We start from the raw sequence: 20646 nt of genomic DNA, 5'->3' as shown, positions 1-20646 counted from the left end.
GCGACTTTCACTTTCACTAAGAATATTAATGCATTAAAGTCAGACTTAAGATTCTTCACATTTCCAATATGCTAATGTGCTTAGTCTCTTTCCAAGAGGAATTCTCAATTTATTTCACAATTTTATGGCAAAATCACTCATCAAAATATTTAAAAGAAGACCAGATTGAGAATCACTGATTTAGTCAGATATCTAAAGACAGTTCAATCATAACTGCCTTTAAGAAGTAATTCCTGGTGGGAGGGAGGCTCAAGAGGGAGGGGAACGTACATATACCTACGGCTGATTCATGTTGATATATGGCAGAAACCAACACAATACTATAAAGCAATCCTCCTCCAGTTAAAAATAAATAAATTTTTAAAAAGAAATAATTCCTAAATTTATCTGTATTAGTACAGAAAAGGCTGAATTAAAGTACAGCTCTTGTGAAAACTATAGTTTTAAAGCATTTTAAGTAATGAAGACAGTTTATAGCAGGTTATAGGTTAAAGCTCTAAAAGGCCAAATATTAAGGTAACAGAACAACTGGATTTCCCACCTGCACTCCTCCATAACTCAGGCTATCTGTAACCCAAACCTATTATGACTGAATGTGATTTACTGAGTTCAGAGCCACAGGCTACATGAATAATCTGCAGGGCTATGGCACAAATAGCAGGATCAGGCCAAATAAATAAACTTCGTAATATTTTTAAAGATAGAAATAGACCAAAAAAGAATGGAGATGTTATTTTCACATGAATATTAAAGTCACATTTCACTCACTCAGCTATTCAATTGCTGAATTCAGTGTAGAAAAAGATATTTCCTTCAGAGAATTTAGTCTAACAGAGAATGTAAAGCTAGAATATAAATAACCACAATAAAAAGCACACATGGGAAGTTATTTAAGAGATGTACAGATAAACTGCAATGGACTTATGAGTATCAGACTATGTTAAATGCTAAACAAGGAATCTGCACATGATTTACAAATATCTCTAACTCTGAAATACAACAACACAAGAGAAGACTCTACACATGGACATCACCAGATGGTCAACACCGAAATTAGATTGATTATATTCTTTGCAGACAAAGATGGAGAAGCTCTATAGAGTCAGAAAAACAAGACCAGGAGCTGACTGTGGCTCAGATCATGAACTCCTTATTGCCAAATTCAGACTTACACTGAAGAAAGCAGGGAAGACCACTAAACCATTCAGGTATGACCTAAATCAAATCCTTTACGATTATACAGTGGAAGTGACCAATAGATTCAAGGGACTAGATCTGATAGAGAGGCTGATGAACTATAGATGGAAGTTCGTGACACTGTACAGGAGACAGGGATCAAGACCATCCCCAAGAAAAAAAAATGCAAAAAAGCAAAACTGCTCTCTGAGGAGGCCTTAGAAAGAGCTGTGAAAAGAAGAGAAGTGAAAAGCAAAAGGAGAAAAGGAAAGATATACTCATTTGAATGAAGAGTTCCAAAGAATAGCAAGGAGAGATAAGAAAGCCTTGCTCGGTGATCAGTGCAAAGAAATAGAGGAAAATAGAATGGGAAAGACTAGAGGTCTCTTCAAGAAAATCAGAGATACCAAGGGAACATTACATGCAAAGATGGGATCAATAAAGGACAGAAATGGTATGGACCTAACAGAAGCAGAAGATATTAAGAAGAGGGGGCAAGAATACACAGAAGAACTGTACAAAAAAGATCTTCACGACCCAAATAATCACAATGGTGTGATCCCCAATCTACAGCCAGACGTTCTGGAATGGGAAGTCAAGTGGGCCTTAAGAAGCATCACTATGAACAAAGCTAGTGGAGGTGATATAATTCCATTCGGGCTATTTCAAATCCTAAAAGATGATGCTGTGAAAGTGCTGCACTCAATATACCAGCAAATTTGGAAAACTCAACAGTGGCCACAGGACTGGGAAAGGTCAGTTTTCATTCCAGTCCCAAAGAAAGGCAATGCCAAAGAATGCTCAAACTACTGCACAACTGCACTCTTCTCACACCCTAATAAAGTGATGCTCAAAATTCTCCAAGTCAGGCTTCAGCAATACATGAACCGTGAACTCCCAGATGTTCAAGCTGGTTTTAGAAAAAGCAGAGGCACCAGAGATCAAATTGCCAACATCCGCTGGATCATCGAAAAGGCAATAGAAAAACATCAATTTCTGCTTTACTGACTATGCCAAAGCCTTTGACTGTGTGGATCACAATAAACTGTGGAAAATTCTGAAAGAGATGGGAATACCAGACCACCTGACCTGCCTCTTGAGAAATCTGTATGCAGGTCAGGAAGCAACAGTTAGAAGTGGACATGGAACAACAGACTGGTTCCAACTAGGAAAAGGAGTACGTCAAAGCTGCACGTTGTCACCCTGTTTATTTAACTTATATGCAGAGTACATCATGAGGAACGCTGGGCTGGAAGAAGCACAAGCTGGAATCAAGATTGCTGGAAGAAATATCAATAACCTCAAATATGCAGATGACACCACCCTTATGGCAGAAAGTGAAGAAGAACTAAAGAGCTTCTTGATGAAAGTGAAAGAGGAGAGTGAAAAAGTTGGCTTAAAGCTCAACATTCACAAAACTAAGATCATGGCATCCGGTCCCCTCACTTCATGCCAAATAGGTGGGGAAACAGTGGCAGATTTTACTTTTGGGGGCTCCAAAATCACTGCAGATGGTAACTGCTGCCATGAAATTAAAAGATGCTTACTTCTTGGAAGGAAAGTTATGACAAACCTAGACAGCATATTAAAAAGCAGAGACATTACTTTGCTGACAAAGGTCCATCTAGTCAAGGTTATGGTTTTTCCAGTAGTCATGTATGGATATGAAAGTTGGACTATAAAGAAAGCTGAGTGCCAAATAATTGATGCTTTTGAACTGTGGTGTTGGAGAAGACTCTTGAGAGTCCCTTGGACTACAAGGAGATCCAACCAGTCCATCCTAAAGGAAATCAGTCCTGAGTGTTCACTGGAAGGACAGATGCTAAAGCTGAAACTCCAATATTTTGGCCACCTGATGTAAAGAGCTGACTCACTGGAAAAGACCCTGATGCTGGGAAAGATTGAAGGCGGGAGGGGAAGGGGATGACAGAGGATGAGATGGTTGGATGGCATCACCGACTCGATGGACATGAGTTTGAGTAAACTCTGTGAGTTGGTGATGGACAGGGAGGCCTGGCATGCTGCAGTCCATGGGGTCGCAAAGAGTCAGACAGTTTTCTTTACTGAACTGAACTGATAACTCTGAATGAGGAAACAGCAGGGTTCAGGATATGGATCCTTCTGTATGATCTAATGAATAAAAAACGAAAAGTGTGATGAATACAATCACCTAAAATTTAATGCTTCCAACCACAAAGAAAAACCCAGGCCAAATGGCCCCACCAGTGAATTTTACGAAACATTTAAAGTAGAATTAATACCAGTCTTTCACAAACTCTTCCAGATAACAGAAACGAAACTCTATGACATCTGCATTACCTTGATTTTAAAACCAGGCAAAGATATAACAAGAAAACTACAGTCAGCCCTCTATATTCCAGATACAGAGCCCACGGATATGGAGGGCTGTCTATATCATTTTATAGAAGCGACCTTAACTTCCACAAATTCTGGTATTTGTAGGGGCCATCCTGGGATCAATCCCCCATGGATACCAAGGAAAGACTATATAGACTAATAACCCTTTTAATATAGATACAAAATCCTCCACAAAATACAGCTGAATACTCAACAACATGGGGATTTGGGGGCACTGACCCTCCTTGCAGTTGAAAATTCACATATCATGCAGTTCTGTACCTAAAGTTCCATATCCACAGTTCTGCATCTATGGATTCAACCAACCACAGATGGTGCAGTATGCAGTTATTGAAAACAATCCATATATAAGCGAGTCCATGCACTTCAAACCCATGTTTTTCAAGGGTTAACTGCATCATACACGAAATCCAACAACATATAAAAAGAATTGCACACTATTACTAAAGTAGAATTTATCCTAGGAATGCAAAGTTGGTGTCATACCTGCAAATCAATGTGTTACACCTCATTAAAGCACAAAACCGATTTGATCATCTCAACAGAAACAGAAAACTGATTTGACAAAATCCAACACCATTTCAAAATAAAACAGTCAACAAACTAGGAACAGTCTTAACTACTGGCAGCCGTGTTTAAGACTCCATGCTTCCACTGCAGGGGGCAGAGGTTCCATCACTGACTGGAAAACTGAGATCCCACAGGTCACACAGTGCTGCCAAAATATAAAAAACTTTAAAAAAAAAACGCGGGGGGACTCCCTCAACCTGACAAAGGACACTAACACGAAACAGAGCTAACACCATACCAAATAGTGAAAGACAATGCTTCCCCTTAAGATCAGGAACAAGACATGGTTGTCTGCTTTCACAACCTCTATTCAAAACTGGACTGAAAATTCTAGCTAGGGCAATTAGGAAAAGGAAGGAAGGAAGGGAGAGAGTGATGGCAGGCACCCAGATTGAAAAGAAAGAAGTAAAACTATATTTACAGATGACATGATCTTGTACATAGAATAGATAACACTAAGGAATGCTCTAAAAAATTATCAGAACTAATAAACAAGCTCAGTTATCTTGTAGGATACAAGATCAATATACAAAAATCAATTATATTTTTATATACTGGCAACAAACAATCTGAAAGAAAAACCAAGAAAAAGGCACTTACATTATCATCAAAAAGAACAAACACTTAACCAAAGAACTGCAAGACACTGTTGAAAGAAATTAAAAGAACTAAAAAAAAGACAATATCCCACAGTTCATGGATCAAATGATTTAACATTTTTAACATCTCAACAATCCACAGATTAAATTTAATTCCTATAAAAAATCCAAGCTGCCTTTTTTGAAGAAACAGACAAGCTGATTCTAAAATTCAGGGAATTCCCTAGTAATCCAGTGGTTAGGACTCAACACTGCTATGGTTAGGACCACTGCTGTGGTCCAGGTTTCATTGCTGGTCAGGGAACTAAGATCCTGTAAGCCACAGTGTAGCCAAAAAAGTAAATAAAAAATAAAATAAAATTCAAATGGAAATGTAAGGGACCTAGGACAGCCAAAATAATCTTTAAAATGACAAAGTTGGAGAATTCACATTTTGATTTTAAAATTATCCACACAGCTGAAGTAGTTATTAAGGTATATGGTGCTGACATAAGGTCAGAAACATAGATCAATGGAACAACTGAGAGTCCAGAAATAAACCCTTACACTTAAGAGTCAACTGATGTCCAACAAGGGTGTCAAGATAATCCAGTGGGGGAAAGACCAGCCTTTTGAACAAACGGCGCAATGACAACTGTACAGCAACATACAAAAGAATGAAGTTGGGGCTCCTCCTTACACTACACACAAAAAATTAAGAGAGATTACAAACCTGAATTTAAGAGCTAAAAGTATAAAACTCTTAGAAGAAAAAGTTCGAAAAAGTCCTCATGACCTTGGATGAGGTAACAGTTTCTTAGATAATATACCAAGAGCGACAGTAACAAAAGGAAAAACAGATAAAGTGGACTTAGCATCTTTAGTGCTTTCAAGGACACTATCGAGAAACTGAAAATTCACTAATAGGAGAAGAAACTTACAAATCATGGAACTGATTGACATCCAGAATAGTTTACAAAGGAACTGACTGACATCCAGAATAGTTTACAAAGCTCTTAAAACACAGTAATAAAAAGGTACTCAAATTAAAAATGGATAAAGGGGACTTTCCTGGCAGTCCAGTGGTTAAGACTCTGCGCTTCCAGTGCAGCGAAGGCAGGTTCCATGCCTGGTCAGGAAACTAGTAATATCCCCCATGCTGTTTGGCAAACCCCAAAACAATTTTTTTAAATTAATTAAAAATGGGAAAAGGATGTGAATAAATATTCCTCCCAAGGGGATATTTCAATGGCTAAAAGTACATGAAAAGATGATTCAACATCATTAGAGATCAGGAAAATACAAGGTAAATCCACAATAAAACCCACTAGGATGATTATAATAGAAAAGACAGTAACAAGTGTTGGCAAAGATATACAGAAACTGGAACCTTCGTACACTGCTGGTGGGAATGTAAAATGGTGCAGCCATTTAGGAAATGTCTAATAGTTTTTCAAGTAGTTGAACATGTTTACCTTTGTCCCAGCAAATCCACTTCTAGGTATACCCAAGAGAAACGAAAATATACGTCTGCAAAAAAAGTTAAGACTTGAACCTTCATAGTAATATTCACAACAGCCAAAAGGTGGAAACAACACTAATGTCCATCAACTGATGAATGGATAAATATAATGTGGTATATCCATGCAATGGAATATTTTTTGGCATTAGAAAGAGTTGGAATAATTACTAACAGACATTTTAACACACATGAACTTTAAAAACATTATACTAAGTAAACAAGCAGGTCAACAAAGCCCTTATATTGTTTGATTAATTTACGAGGTATCCAGAACGGCAGCTCTACAGGAAACAAAAAATGATCAGTGGTTGTGTGGGACAGGGTTAAGTAGGGGCTTCTCTGGTGGCTCAGTGGTAAAGAATTCACAGCCAAAGCAGCAGGCACAAGAGACACAAGTTCAATCCCTGGCTCGGGAAGATGCCCTGGAGAAGGAAATGGCAACGCGCTCCAGTATTCTTGCCTGCCTTTTTCCATGGATAGAGCAGCCTGACGGGATACAGTCCATGGGGTCTCAAAAGAGTCAGATACTACCAAGTGACTAAAAAACAAGTGGGAAATGGAATGTGACTGCTAATAAACAGAGGTTTCTTTGGGGGCTGATGAAAAGGTTCTGACACTGAGGTGACTACTGCCAACTCTGTGAATATATTAAAACCAATGAATACACTAAAACTACATATAATGGTGACTTTTATCAACCAGAAATTATATCTCAATGTTACAATGTGCCAATTTTGCACATAAAAAAAGTTTAAAAATAAGCAAAAATTATTTGCAACACTATACACATTTAAATATCATATGGAGGGGTCTTACAAAATTCTAACAGTAGTATAATACCTCGAGCACACAGAACCTACCGGACAATTCTGTTTAAAAAGATTATTACTATCATTATCCCACTTACAGATAAGGAACCAAAGGCTTACACGTTAAGTAACTTGCTCAAGTTCATACCACTTTTAATAGTGAATGTGGATTTGAAGCCAAACAATCTGACGCCTAAGTCCTCACCTTGAACCACTGTAAGACTAGAAATTTATTATATAAAGTGAATCAGACTGCATGGGGTCACAAAGAGTCGGACAATAACAAATACTGTATATATACTTTTGTATCTGAATTCTTTGAGGTTGAGTATGTTTTTGAGATTCATCCATGTTACTACATACAGTTACTACATACAATTCCTTTTTGTTGCTGAATCAGACTCCATTACAAAAATGAATATACTCACAATTTATCTATTCACTTGTTGATGGATATTTGGGTTTTCATTTCTCTTGGGGTAAATTTTGAGGAATGGAATTGCTAGGTTATAGGTAGGTATGTTTATTCTTAAAAGAAACCACCACACAACTTTTCAAAGTTGTTCTACTATTTTATACTCCCCACCCCCCAACAATGAGTAAGTTCTAGGTGCTTCCCATCTTTGTCAACACTTTGTATTATAATATCATCTCACTGTGGTTTTAATTTGTACATCCCTAATGACTGATAAAGTTGAGTACCTTTTCATACACTTAATGGCCATTTGTATAAATTCCTTTGTGAAATGTCTGTTCAAGTTTTTCAACCACATTTCAGAAAATTTCAGTCTTTTTATCACTGAGTTATATAAGTCCTTGATATATCACAGATATAATTCTTTTGTCAGATATATGTATTACTATAACATCCTGCATGTACATTCTCTAATTCATCTATAGATTTCTCAATCAAATCCCAGTTTTTGAAGACACTGACAAGCTCAGTCTAAACTTTACATGGAAATATAAAGGATGCAGAATAGTCCAAACAAGTTTAGAAAAGATGGCTAAAGTTGGGAGTTCACTGAAACTTTCAGTGAGTCTTGAAATCAGTGTAATCAGATGGTGCTGCATTGGCAGAGGATAGACAAATCAACGGTACAGAATAGAGTTCAGAAAGAGATCCATACTTACACAGTCACACTGTTCTTGACAAAGGCACTAAACAATTCAATAGGGAAAGGAAGGCTTTTTTTGACAAATGGTACTGGAACAACTGGAGATCTATATAGAGGAGATACTGAACTTCCAACACCTACACTTCACATCATACACAAAAGTGATGTGAGAGACAAGTCAGACTTAAAAGTTAAAATGGTAAAGCTTCTAAAAAAACATAAAAACATATCCTTGTGATTTTGGAGTAGGTAAAAATTTAACAGATAGGGCACACAGGAAAAGAAAATATTGATAAACTGACTTCATCAAAATTAAAAACTTCTGCATTTAAAAAAACTAGTTAGTCCTTCTTTGCTTGGTTTCATTCTTTATCAGTTTGTAACAGTATTAAAAAAAAAAATCAGTCTGCAGAGAAAAGGTATTACTGCAAACTATATGTAATAAGTCGCAGAGGCCCTCTTTGCCATATCCACACCAAATAAAGGTGCAAATTCCCTCTAACACAAGTCTTACCAGGATTCTCATATAAGTCTGCTGGGTTCCAAGGCCACTCAGAATTACTCCAGAAGATCCTCATTACACTTTCCCTTTTGCTCTTCAGATTAGGATTCAATTTCTAGCCACTGCCCTTAAAGTACTTTTTGTATTTCTCCAGTACCAGGTAACACAGATACTAAAAGTTCCCATTAACATTTGCTATGCTTAACCAGTATTCCCTACTGTTAAAATATGTTCCCTGCTGCTGCTGCTAAGTCACTTCAGTCGTGTCGGACTCTGTGTGACCCCATAGACGGAAGCCGACCAGGCTACCCCGTCCCTGGGATTCTCCAGGCAAGAACACTGGAGTGGGCTGCCATTTCCTTCTCCAATGTGTGAAAGGGAAAAGTGAAAGTGAAGTCGCTCAGTCGTGTCCGACCCCTAGCGACCCCACGGACTGCAGCTTACCAGGCTCCTCCACCCATGGGATTTTCCAGGCAAGAGTACTGGAGTGGCTTGCCATTGCCTTCTCCAAATATCTTCCCTAACTCTCCAATATTTTACAGGCAGCAACAATTCACTGTATACGTAAATCGGCCAACTAAGTAACTGCCATTTCTCTTAGTTGGATTCTCTTAGTTGGATATGCTATCATTGTGATTGTTCTTTACCCTAGGTCTTTCTGTATTACCTTATTATCTGTTGTTTACTAAGTAAGAAATCATATGCAATATCAGAAATAGTTGGAAGTTTAGTACCTGAATACTCCCCTCTTTGGTTTACAGTGTAGATCCTTGTACTAATGCACAAAGTACAACAAAAACTGCTTTTCTTTAGTTTCCTTTTTAAAAATTCACAAACAATTAAAATGGATTAAATTTGCAGAATATAAAAAATATGGGAAAATAAACCAAATTCCAAAATACATAATCTGTACAATATACTGACAAGAAATTTAATAAAATTCTCATTTAAATCACCTTTTCCCTAACCAATAAAATGTCTTTGTATCATTCCATTTAGCTGAAATAAAGATTACCAGCACCTTGTTTCCATTACTATTAAATATTATATAGTTTATATTTTATAAACTATTAAAATCTATTAAAATATCATTAAGAATTATACAAAAAATAATCGGGGTAAAATTTTTTCTCATGAATGCTTTGAAAGAGTAAGAGTAATTAGGTTCTCAGTTCAGTTCAGTCACTCAGTCGTGTCCGACTCTCCGGCATTTATTTCCTGCCCACCATAATTATACAACTGTAACAAAAAATAAACTCAATGGCTCAGCCAAAAAACATTTCTGCATTCACTGAAATGTTTCACATAACCTTAACCATTAAAAAAACTTTCAAAGCCAGCCTCAGTTGGAAGTACAACTCTTGTTCTGAGGTGATGAGAGGAGGACAAGGGACCTATCACTGAACAAGAGCACACTGGCGTGACGGGCTTTTCTGTCCCAGGTGCTTTAATAATACTAGCTCATTTAATCCTCATGGTAATTTAAGCTGTATTCTCATTTTAGTTAGGTTTAATAACTTGCCCGAGCTAGAATTAGAACTCAGATGTATCACCAGTGACTCAAAAACCCCAATTCTTCACCACCCAATTCTTTACCACAGACTCTGCCATGATAAAACAGAGAGACAAGAGTGAGCCTATGAGTGGGTCTGCCCATGACAGTTCAATTTTATGCCTGTTGTCTGAAACATAATTACCAACATTCTCTCCTCACTTCCAAAAGTACCCACATTTGAACAGTATTTGGTCACTTTACACATGGCAAGTTAAGAGGAAAATAAATCATTAGGTACTCTTTAAATATTCTAGTTGAACCTAAACTTTCCATTCAAACCACTGAACATGCACTAAAAAGTTAAAGAAGCCACTATGTCCCAGAATTGAACAGGAGGGAAAAACCTTGTCCTCAAAGAGCACAGGCTGACAGAGCCCTCTACATAGGCTGACAGGAAGGCCAGAAAGCACCTGCTCAACCAAAGGAACAGTTTGTACTATACGAGCATAGAGATAATAAACCTAGGGTTTCCCCAAATCAAAGTTTGAGAGTCAAAAATTACACCTGCATGGATTTGTTGTTTTTTTTTTGGGGGGGGGGGACTGCAGAGGGGATGGTTCTTGCTACTTGTCTTGCGGAATCTGAGTTCCTCAACGAGGAATCATCCTTGGGCCACCACAATGAAAACGCAGAGTCCTAACCTCCTAACCAATGGATCACCAGAGAACTCCCTACATCTGCACTTTAAATGGAATGAAGAACTCCTGGCTAAAAAAGTATGGCCCTTCCAGACAGTTCTAAAATAGCAAAGAGAAAATATTTTGTTTATCTTATAGGAATATTGTGAGAAAGAAAAGGTACTTTCCATGTTTACCTTTCCCTACTTTTCTTCCCCAATAAAATCAGAATATATACCAAAATGAAGTATGTTTCCAAGGATGACGTCAATTACAATGCGTTTGCTTTCTTCTAGGTAAAGAATCATTTCAGCTTCCTAGAATAGCATCTTCATCAAGACAGGGAACAAACTGCATTTTATCAAAATAATAAAAGAAATAAATTGCTAGCACAACTGCCTATAGGGAGTTCTGTAGTATACACTACAGACATGACATCTGGTCAAACAAGTTTAATCCCCATTGATTAAGAATTAATTAGAATCTAAATCAAAAAAATCCAAAAGGGAGGAAATGCTTCCTGCGGTAGCCTGTGGACCTTTCACATGGTAATTTAAAAAAAAACTGTTCTATGTTAGGCTATGTTAGAGGTCCCTAGTATATTTCACAAGTCTTCTGGTGAAAAGAACCCAATCTAAATTAATGACAATTTATCAAATTAAAACTTTGAAAACAAAGCTAAAAGATTCCTCTTACTGAAGAATTAGTGACTTTAACAACTTTCACAGGTAAATTCATGAAAACACTTACCTTTTTCAGGGAGTGAGACAGCTGAGAAATATATGTAACAGTAAAAGGGAAATTAAAGAACTGAATCCACAGGCCCAAAATCTTGAGCAATTCAGTTTATTTCTTTTCAAAAGAAAGTTAACATTAGCTTACTTGATAGATATTTGCGAAAAACAGATATTCTCACAAAGAGCTGCGATAACTTAGTTATCCGTTCCATATAGTTAACTGTCCATTATTACAAAAGTAATGGTCAGAGTTTATTATTGAGAAAAAAGGTAAGAGACATTCATAACCAGCCAATATTGTAAAATTGACTTTTCTATCAGTTTTCCTATACTAAAAGTCAGTTTTCATTTTGGGGGTGAACACAGTAAGCATGTGGGTGGTAACAGAGAAGCTGTGTAAAACTGTCTTCACCAAAGGAAGTCTGAGAAATCAAAGTTCAGGTAATTCATCCTGGCAGTGAACCATCTGTAAACAAGCATGAGGTGAACTGTATACTAAACAGCTTTTGCTTTTCAACTGTATTTCAGTCACTTAAGACGCGATATTTTTATTAACACCAAATATAATTACTTACATTATCTTCATTTTATAATATACACAGATATTATAAACAAGGCAAGTATGTTTACACCAAACTAGGTGTCCAATAAACACTTTTTTAACTATTCAAGAAGCCTGGGGGTGAGGGAACTTCATCACAAGGGATTCCAACTGAGAATTCAAATTTTTTATTTTGTTGCATCAAATGCAATAAGACTATGTACACACAATCTATTGAGAACCAGATGCCATTTTATTTGCATATGCACTTCATATATACATTCACATATTTAATTCTTTTATGACACAGACAACACTATAACCCTTATTTTACAGACAAAAAAAAAAGTTAAGCTTAAGGTCTCCCCTAAGGTCACAGAGCCAAAAGTAACAGAGCTAGGACTGGAATCCAACAAGTCTGACTCCAAACTCCCACATATTTAACTATTCCAATATTGTCAGAAGACCTCCAACAAGCAGAGGCTCCAAGGGCATAAAGCCATGCTCATGAAGTATTCCAAGCAGTATATTCATTTATTCAATCATTTATTTAGATCAATAGAGAGTCATCAATATTGATTTTATGTTATGGGTTATAATCCAATGCTGCTTTATTTTGCTGCTCAAATCGTTGAGTTTTGGCCACTGGTCCCTGTGCTCCTCTGACATATCCTCATCAAGGTGCAATGGTGGTGGTGGGAGCTGTAGTACTTCCTTACCTTCTGGCACAAGATGCTCCAGGCTCATCTTGTAGATTTCCTGTATCAAACCTAGAGTTAGCTATTTCTCCAAGGAGCTCCAGTTCCTTTTACTACATAATGGTTTAAGAAAACAAGATGTGGGTACTAGGTGTGCTCCTAGGTTTTTAACCTTCTCTGCACAGAGCACAGAAATATACCTGTGTGTATATAAACCCATGTTATGTATGTGCCTCTAAAAATTTGTATATGCAACCACCTGTATCTGTATCAAGCTAAACGGATTCATACTGATGACTCCAACTTTAATCCATCACCACAAGGATTATTCTAGCCTCCTCCCCTTGATTATCTGTAAATTCTTACTCGACAGTAAGTAGTCTGTCTCCCACCATCCATTTACTTAATTGTTCAATTGCAGCCTCAATTTCAGTACCACAATTAAGTGGTAATCTCACAGAACATAACTGTAACAATTAGATTACAGTGCTCATATGCAGTTCCTTGTCTTAAGAGTCCACTCATTTTCAAGGTTACTTAGGTTAGCATGTCCCTCCTCCTAATTTTAATAAAGTGGTTTCATACATTTATATTATTATTACATTCTCTTTTCACAATCTGCATTCCTTCCTGGAATTCTTCAACCTCCAAAATGATTTTCGCTTAATTTGGACATATTGAAGTTTACTCTGTGCTATAAAGGCCCTGCGAGTTTGGCAAATGCATAAAGTCATGCATCCACCACTACTATAGCCAACAGAATAATTTTATCAGGCAGTATTTTAAATGAATCAAATGATATTACAATCCTCTATGGAAGCAGCATGGTTCAGCAGAAAGAGAAGGTGAAGTCAAGTTTTTTAAGTTTAATGCTACTGACAAGCCATACAGACTTTAACAGTAATAGCTATCCTTTAGGGGTCCCAAGAGTCTCAGTGTAAAATGAGGGAGTTTCAACTAGATGACAATAATTTATAGCATTTATTAAACACTTTGTGTCAGGGATGATGCTAAGCATTTCATATGGATCATTTCATTTATTTCTAACAACTCTATATATAAAGTAAATACTTTTATGTATTATCCCTATTGAAATGATGGAATTAAAGGCTTAATATTAACTAGCACAAGATCACTTAGCCAGAGAGTTACACAGCCAAGACTCTAGAACAGGAGTTGGCATGCCCTGCATGTCAAACTCAGCCTGCTGACCATTTTTATAAATCCTGACAGATAAGAATGGTTTTTAAGTCTTGAAGTAACTGGGGAAAATTCAGGACACATGAAAATTATATGAAATTACAATTTCAGTGCCCATAAAGTTTTACTGGAAAATAGTCCCACTCAGTCATTTACATAGTGACTATGACTGCTTTCACAATACAATAGCAGACAAGAGTAGCTGAGACAGAGAAAACATGACCAGCAAAGCCTAAGATTTATTATTTGACCCTTTACAGAAAACTTTTCCCAATCCCTACTGTAGAGTCTGGCTTAATTATTTTCTAAGAATGATTCTAAAAAAAGGCAAATTATTACTAACGTTAGAATGACAACCTGGACAGAAATATTTTAGACCCTGAACTAAAAAGTCTAATGTTGTAAAACATCATCTCTTTGAGCTATGATTTTAAATAGAAAGATATTTCTATCTACTGGTATTCATTACATAAACACAAGGTTAATGCATTTTAATGATTTTCTTTACTGATGTATTTTTACCTGTTACCTAAAAAAAGACTTGAGATATTTTCTATTCATAATACAAGTTTCTGACTTCAATACTTTACAAACTAAAACAAACTCTAGATTAAACTGTCAAAACAAAATGGTACTTACAATTATAGCTAACGCTTGTTGAGCGCACCCTTTGTCAGATTCCACTGTAAGAATTTTTAGGTCTCTGTGAGCAAGTGAGTGAGTGAAGTAGGTATTTCCATTATCTTAATTTAAAAGATGAATAAACTGAGGCTTAAACCGCTTTCCAGAGGCAACACAGTTAATAAGAGAGCTAAAATTTGAACCCAGGTCATCTGGCTCTAGCATCTAAAAGGGGTCTGGCTATACTACAAGGCCACTGGATGACAATGCTTCTGTTAACAAGGCAGATTAGGACCTTTAAACAAATGAAAAGAATGTTTCACTATATTAAAACAAACAAAAAAACCTAAGTACTAGTAATTTATATCAGCACCTCAAGAGAAACATTTAGGTTTATACTTTTACACTTATCCATGGCACCCTAGGGCTTCCCTGGTGACTAGTGGTAAAGAATCCACCTGCCAATGCAGAAGATGTGAGTTCAATCCCTGGGTCAAGAAGATCCTCTGGAGAAGGAAATAGCAACCCACTCCAGTATTCTTACTTGGGAAATCCCAGGGACAGAGGAGCCTGGAAGGCTATAGTCCACAGGGTTGCAAAAGAGTCAGACATGGCTTAGTGACTAAACAACAAACAAAAAATGGCATTCTAAGAGTGTGCACAATTCTGTTTCTCTTTGCAGAGCCTCTCTGTACTCTCCATACATAAACATGTTGTTGTTCAGAAACTAAGTCAAGTACAATTCTTTTGCGACCCCATGGACTGTAGCCCACCAGGATCCTCCGTCCATGGGATTTCCCAGGCAAGAAGACTGGAGTGAGTTGCCATTTCCTTCTCCAATATATATACATACAATTGGATTAATTAATTTGTACATGCCCAACAGAGTCTTACCACTGTCCCTGAGTGTGGCAGATGCTCAACAAATCACTGTTGGGCGGATCAAAGCACATTCAGTATGTGTTCAATAAATAAATATTGAGTGAATGAATGAACAAAATAAGGAGTTTCATAAACCATTAGGTTCAAGTATCATTAAATAGTTGTTGACCTGAAATGAACTAGAGATGGAAAACTCTCCGGCTTTGTAATATTCAAATTGGGTCTGGTCTGTTCATGAGTTTTAACCACTTTCTGTGTTATTAAGTTTCATAAACAAACCACTCATTATACACCTATCTAACAATATTCATCTTTCAAGCTAGTTCTAATTTTCCAGATTAACAATTTAATGACAGTCCACCTCAGTCTTCATCACTCCATTGTGAAATCAAATTTATCTTTATATGAAAGCCTCACTGTTGCCTTCAATATTTATACTGGAAACTTCCCTCCTGCTTAATTTGTTCTCCTTTGAGGTGTAATAATTTAAGAGTGAATACACTGTGGTTTTCTACCAAGATAATACAAATACAGTCCGTTTCTAAATTTTATTTTTCATACCTGAGGAGTGACTTTTTAAAACATTTATTTATTTATTTATTAGACACACCATAAGACATGTGGGATCTTAGCTCCCCAAGAATTGAACCTGTGCCTCCTGCAGTGAAGCATGAAGTCTTAAACCACCGGATCAACAACAAAGTTCCAGGAGTGACAAATTCGTTGACAGCCTTTCTGGTAATATTTAGACAACAATCTCAGAGATAAAACTGACCACTTGGCCTAGCATTCTTTTTACCATATTGATGTTCACTAGCCATTTTTCTGATCATGAACAAGGAATCAAAGATTTACCCAGTTTATCCTCCTCAGTTAACTAACTTCTTGCCAGAAAAGGTAGCTGTCACATGCAAACGCAAAGGCAGCTTATCTGTTTATATTTATAAGAAATATGAATCATTTTAATACCAGTACAAAAAGGTGAACACTAAACATGAATACCCTGAGAAAACCCTGTATGCCATACATGTTCTTTCCTACTGCATAAGTTTCCTCTTCCAAATCAAAACTAAACGTATGTTAAAGTTTTTGATATGTTCTTCAAAGGTGAAACTAAACTAACATTTCTCGATATGCTGTCTTATAGTTGATATGTCATTTAATCTCAGAAGTGAAAATTATTGTACCTGTTTTACAAATATGGAGAACTGAAACAAAAAGTTCGCTGACTTATTCAGTGCTAAGTGGGACTCAAACCCAAGTCTTTTTAAGTTCAAAACCAGTGTCTTTCTATTATACAGCCAGGTTTCTCTTCAGCTAAATTATCACTCGCTTTTCCCCTCAAAAGTCCTGTTCATGTGAATGCAAATTTGAGCCAACAATCCTTCTACTTCTTAAAAAAAAAAAAAAAAAACACTGGTTTGATGCATATAAAAAGACTTAGCTACATGTTGGACTCTCTAGAGCAAAGGTTCTTTAAACTAGGGTCCAAGAAGTTGGATGGAAAAAAAGGTACATCCTTATTTTCACTAACCTATAACTGAAACTAACATCTTCTTCAATTCTGAATGTAGTTCCTGAAGCATACCACAGCGGTATGAGCAGGACAATCACTAATTGTTATAACGTGAACTATATTTTATACATTTGAAAAATCAAATTCTGAGAAGGGGTTCACCGGTTTCTTTAGACTAAAAAGGGGTTCAAAGCACATAAATAATGTAAGGATACTGTTCCGACACCATCACACAGTTACCAAACCTTGGTAATGAAGGTTTACAAAGGCATGTCACACAGTTTATTCATTGTCTTTTAGACAGTTTAAAATATGGGGAATTCCCTAGCGGTCCAGTGGTTAGGACTCTGCTTTCACAGCCAAGGGCTCAGGTTCAGTTCCTGGCTGGGGAACTAAAATACCACAAGATGTGTGCCAAATTTTAAAGAAAAAAAAGGACAGCATTTAGTCCTAGTGATTTTTTCCACATCTAATTTGTCAATGACGTTGGCTATTACTGATACCCTACTTCTGACCTAACACATATGGAAATCTCTCTGATGTACTTAAAAACCCAGGCATTAAACTTCTTTGTGACCAACTTTTCAACTCTAAGCAAACCTACTGAACTACAATTAGCAAGCGAAGCCAGTGCTTCTACAACTGAAATTTCTCATTTAAAGCACAGCCATGGTTCAAAGATTTAGGTCCCTTCACTCTCCCAACTCATATGCTGAAATCCTAACTGCCAAGGTGACGGTATGAGGTAGAACAGGAGCCCTGCTGATTAGATCAGTGCCCATATAAGGTATTTGGTAAGTATTAACAACTATGCTCTTCTCAGTCTTGTACGGGCTACGACCTAGTGTATCAAAATCCTTGTGCTTAAGAAGCAAACCTGTCACCAACTTCACTTATTTTCCTACACAAATTCAGAGTTTCCTATTAATCTTATCCAATTCCTACCAATCTTATCTAAATCTTACCCACTCTAAAACTCAATGTATCCCAGCATTTGTATTTTGTATGAACTTTATGTTATCCCCAAGCCAGTTTTAACCTTGTGGGCAGAAAAGATGCCTATTAGTCCTTCCCTAGTCCTATGTCTACACAAGTTAACGGCAGTCAAAAACTGTTTAATGATACCTTCCCTTGGTAGTATCATGACAAACTTTCACTAAGTGAAATTATAACACCACAGTTTTAGGGTCTGTAGCTGAGACTGAATCACATTTGTACCTTGATGTACTCAAAATGTTTTTATTAGTCATAAAATTTCTAATCATATTTGTGTTCTTTACATTAGTTTTTTCCTATTAAAAAACAGACCTTTAAAAATTGATTTGGATTCTTCTGAAACAAATTGTAGAGGAATAAAACATAGTAAACTAAAACAATGGAATTTAACTCTTAAAAATTATTTTAGAATCTAGTTAAGTATGCGACTTTTACCATATATAATAACTAAGTAAAATGTATTATAGGAAGAGCTTGAGAATTTCAAGAATAAAACACAACCAGAATTGGAACGCTAATTGGCAACAAGAAGAAACAAAGTCCTGATACATGCTATAACATGAAAGAGCCTTGAAAACATGGTTAAGTGAAAGAAGACAGCCACAAAAGGACACATATTGTATGATTCTGTTTATATAAAATATCCAGAGTAGGCAAATCTACAAAAACAGAAAAGAGATTAGTGACTGCTAGGGGCTGGGTGAAGAGAAGGGAGTAACTGTTAAGGGGGCTTCTTTTTGGAGTGATCAGTTAGGCAGTGCACTCACTGTGCTAGCTATACAATTCAATTCGTATGCTAAAAATCATGGAATTGTACACTTTAAAAGGCGGAGCTTTTTGGTCTGTGAACTATATCTCACTAAAGGTGTTACCTTAAAAATGATTAACAAAAAGCCGCCACTTGTAAACCACAATGAAAATTCCCTTTGGGAAAGGAAATCTTGAAAGTCATTGACTGGAAAAGTAAGCTGGGTACCTGAGATCTTAGCAAAGTCAACCACCTCACGTCTTCTTCCATTCTACCAACAAGTTAAGTACACGAACATACAACTAGACAGGGTTTGAATCAAAGAATTCGGCAGAGCTGGCTGTTAAAACTAAAATAGTGAGTGCCTTCCTAGAACCTCTCACTCCTAAACTGTAGGGGGCTTCCACCCTCGCTGATTACGGAAGTAGGAGTTTTCAACAGCGACCTCAAGAAGGAACGTCAAATTGGATGACACTTGCCTAGACGCCCTACAAAGGCCAAAAAGCCTAGAAGGGGTGACACCTACACACTCCTAAGTGTGCGCACGTGTTAGGCTGCACCCAGCCAACACCAACAAGCAAAACGGACCATTCACCCAGATCCCAACTCGCTTCCATAAACTGACACACTATCAAGCCCTTAGAGCTCATGTGTTTAAAAGGACAAATAGAGCAGTCCACACCGGGTTCCCACTCGAGCCCAACCAGCCCCCGCCCTGCCCCACCCCACCCCCAAACCCACACACGTGTTAGCCGACACCGCCCCACCGGGTCCCACGTGCACCTGGTCTAACACACTCCTCACGTGTGGGCGCCCCACGGGCTTTCTCGGCTGGCCGAGGTCACCGCGTGACCCCGGGTCTCCCGAGGTAGGAGAGAGTAAGAACAAGGCCCAGATCCCTGAGGTCCCAACCCTGCGAGGAGTGTCCACACCCATCCTCCCTACTAACCCCAACAAATCCCAGGGCCGGGGGCGACGGCCCCTTTAAGACGCGGCCCAGTCGTCGCCCACAGAGAGGGGCGCAACGGGGCCTACACAACCCCCCCTCCGTTCGTCCGCCCACGTCTAGTCGCCTCACCTCGGGCCGCCGGGCCCCGCCGCCGCGGCGGCGGCGGAGGGGGGGCGGGGTGCGGGCGGGGTCCGGAGGGGGGGGTCGCCCCGCCGACGGTGGAGCCGCGGTTCGCTCTCTGAGGCCGTGGGACGGTGACTACGTTGGGCGTGGACGCTCCTAGCTCGCTCCTTCGGCGGCTCCTGGGACCCCAAGATGGCGGCGGCGCTGAGGCGGCTGCGGGCGCTGGGCCGGCGGCGGCGGCGGCCACTTTCACTCACTGAGAGGAGCGGAGCAGGGACACGGGGAGCCATGGCGGGGGGGAGGAGAGGCGCCATAGCCAGGCCAGAACAATCGAGCCGCTACTCAGTAGTCTTACCCCCGCCCCGCCCACGCTCACTGCTCGTCGCCAGCCCGTGGCCGTCCGCAGTGCCGCTGCTGTCGGCCTCGTGCAGCTCGCACCCCGCCGCTGCCGCCTGACGCCCCGCGCGGACCGGGGTTCGGGGGAAGACCCTGATCCATGCCATCTGAGGGCAGATTGGTCGGGGCTGGGACTGGCGAAGATTGCCGAAAGGCGGCGGGGAGGAGGAGGAGGATGTCATCGCTAGAGTGAGCAAGCAGATCTCGCGGGAGCAAATGTCGCGAGACCTCTCTGATCTGCAACCGCCAAAGAAAGGTTACTTTTCCCGGAAGTAACGTCAGTCCAAACGGCCCGGGATCCTGGGAATGTTTGTTGCTGCAGATGGAAGTGGGAGGGTATTTGTGATTAGTTTGTTAATGGCTACCAAACACTTCTCAGTTCACTTGAGGAAAGGTATAGGTTCAGGTGTGAT

General features: G+C 38.7%; 1 protein-coding gene across 2 annotated transcripts in view; it reads right to left on the bottom strand.

The window, feature by feature from the left end:
* The window catches only part of INO80 (INO80 complex ATPase subunit), a 124207-nt gene extending 103847 nt beyond the window's left edge, over positions 1 to 20360 (bottom strand). The window contains exon 1 of one of the 2 annotated variants that reach the window (XM_055437456.2): positions 19844 to 20360. The gene's annotated coding sequence lies outside the window, so the exon portion shown is untranslated. The remainder of the gene's footprint in view (positions 1 to 19843) is intronic. The other variant, XM_055437455.2, reaches the window with a different exon arrangement.
* Between the last annotated feature and the right edge of the window lie 286 nt (positions 20361 to 20646).

This window comes from Moschus berezovskii, chromosome 9 (assembly GCF_049115385.1).
Source record: "Moschus berezovskii isolate FMDL1 chromosome 9, NW_MosBer_1.0, whole genome shotgun sequence".
Lineage (NCBI taxonomy): Eukaryota > Metazoa > Chordata > Mammalia > Artiodactyla > Moschidae > Moschus > Moschus berezovskii.
The sequence above is the reverse complement of the archived record's forward strand: the minus strand, read 5'-3'. Positions and strand labels throughout refer to the sequence as shown.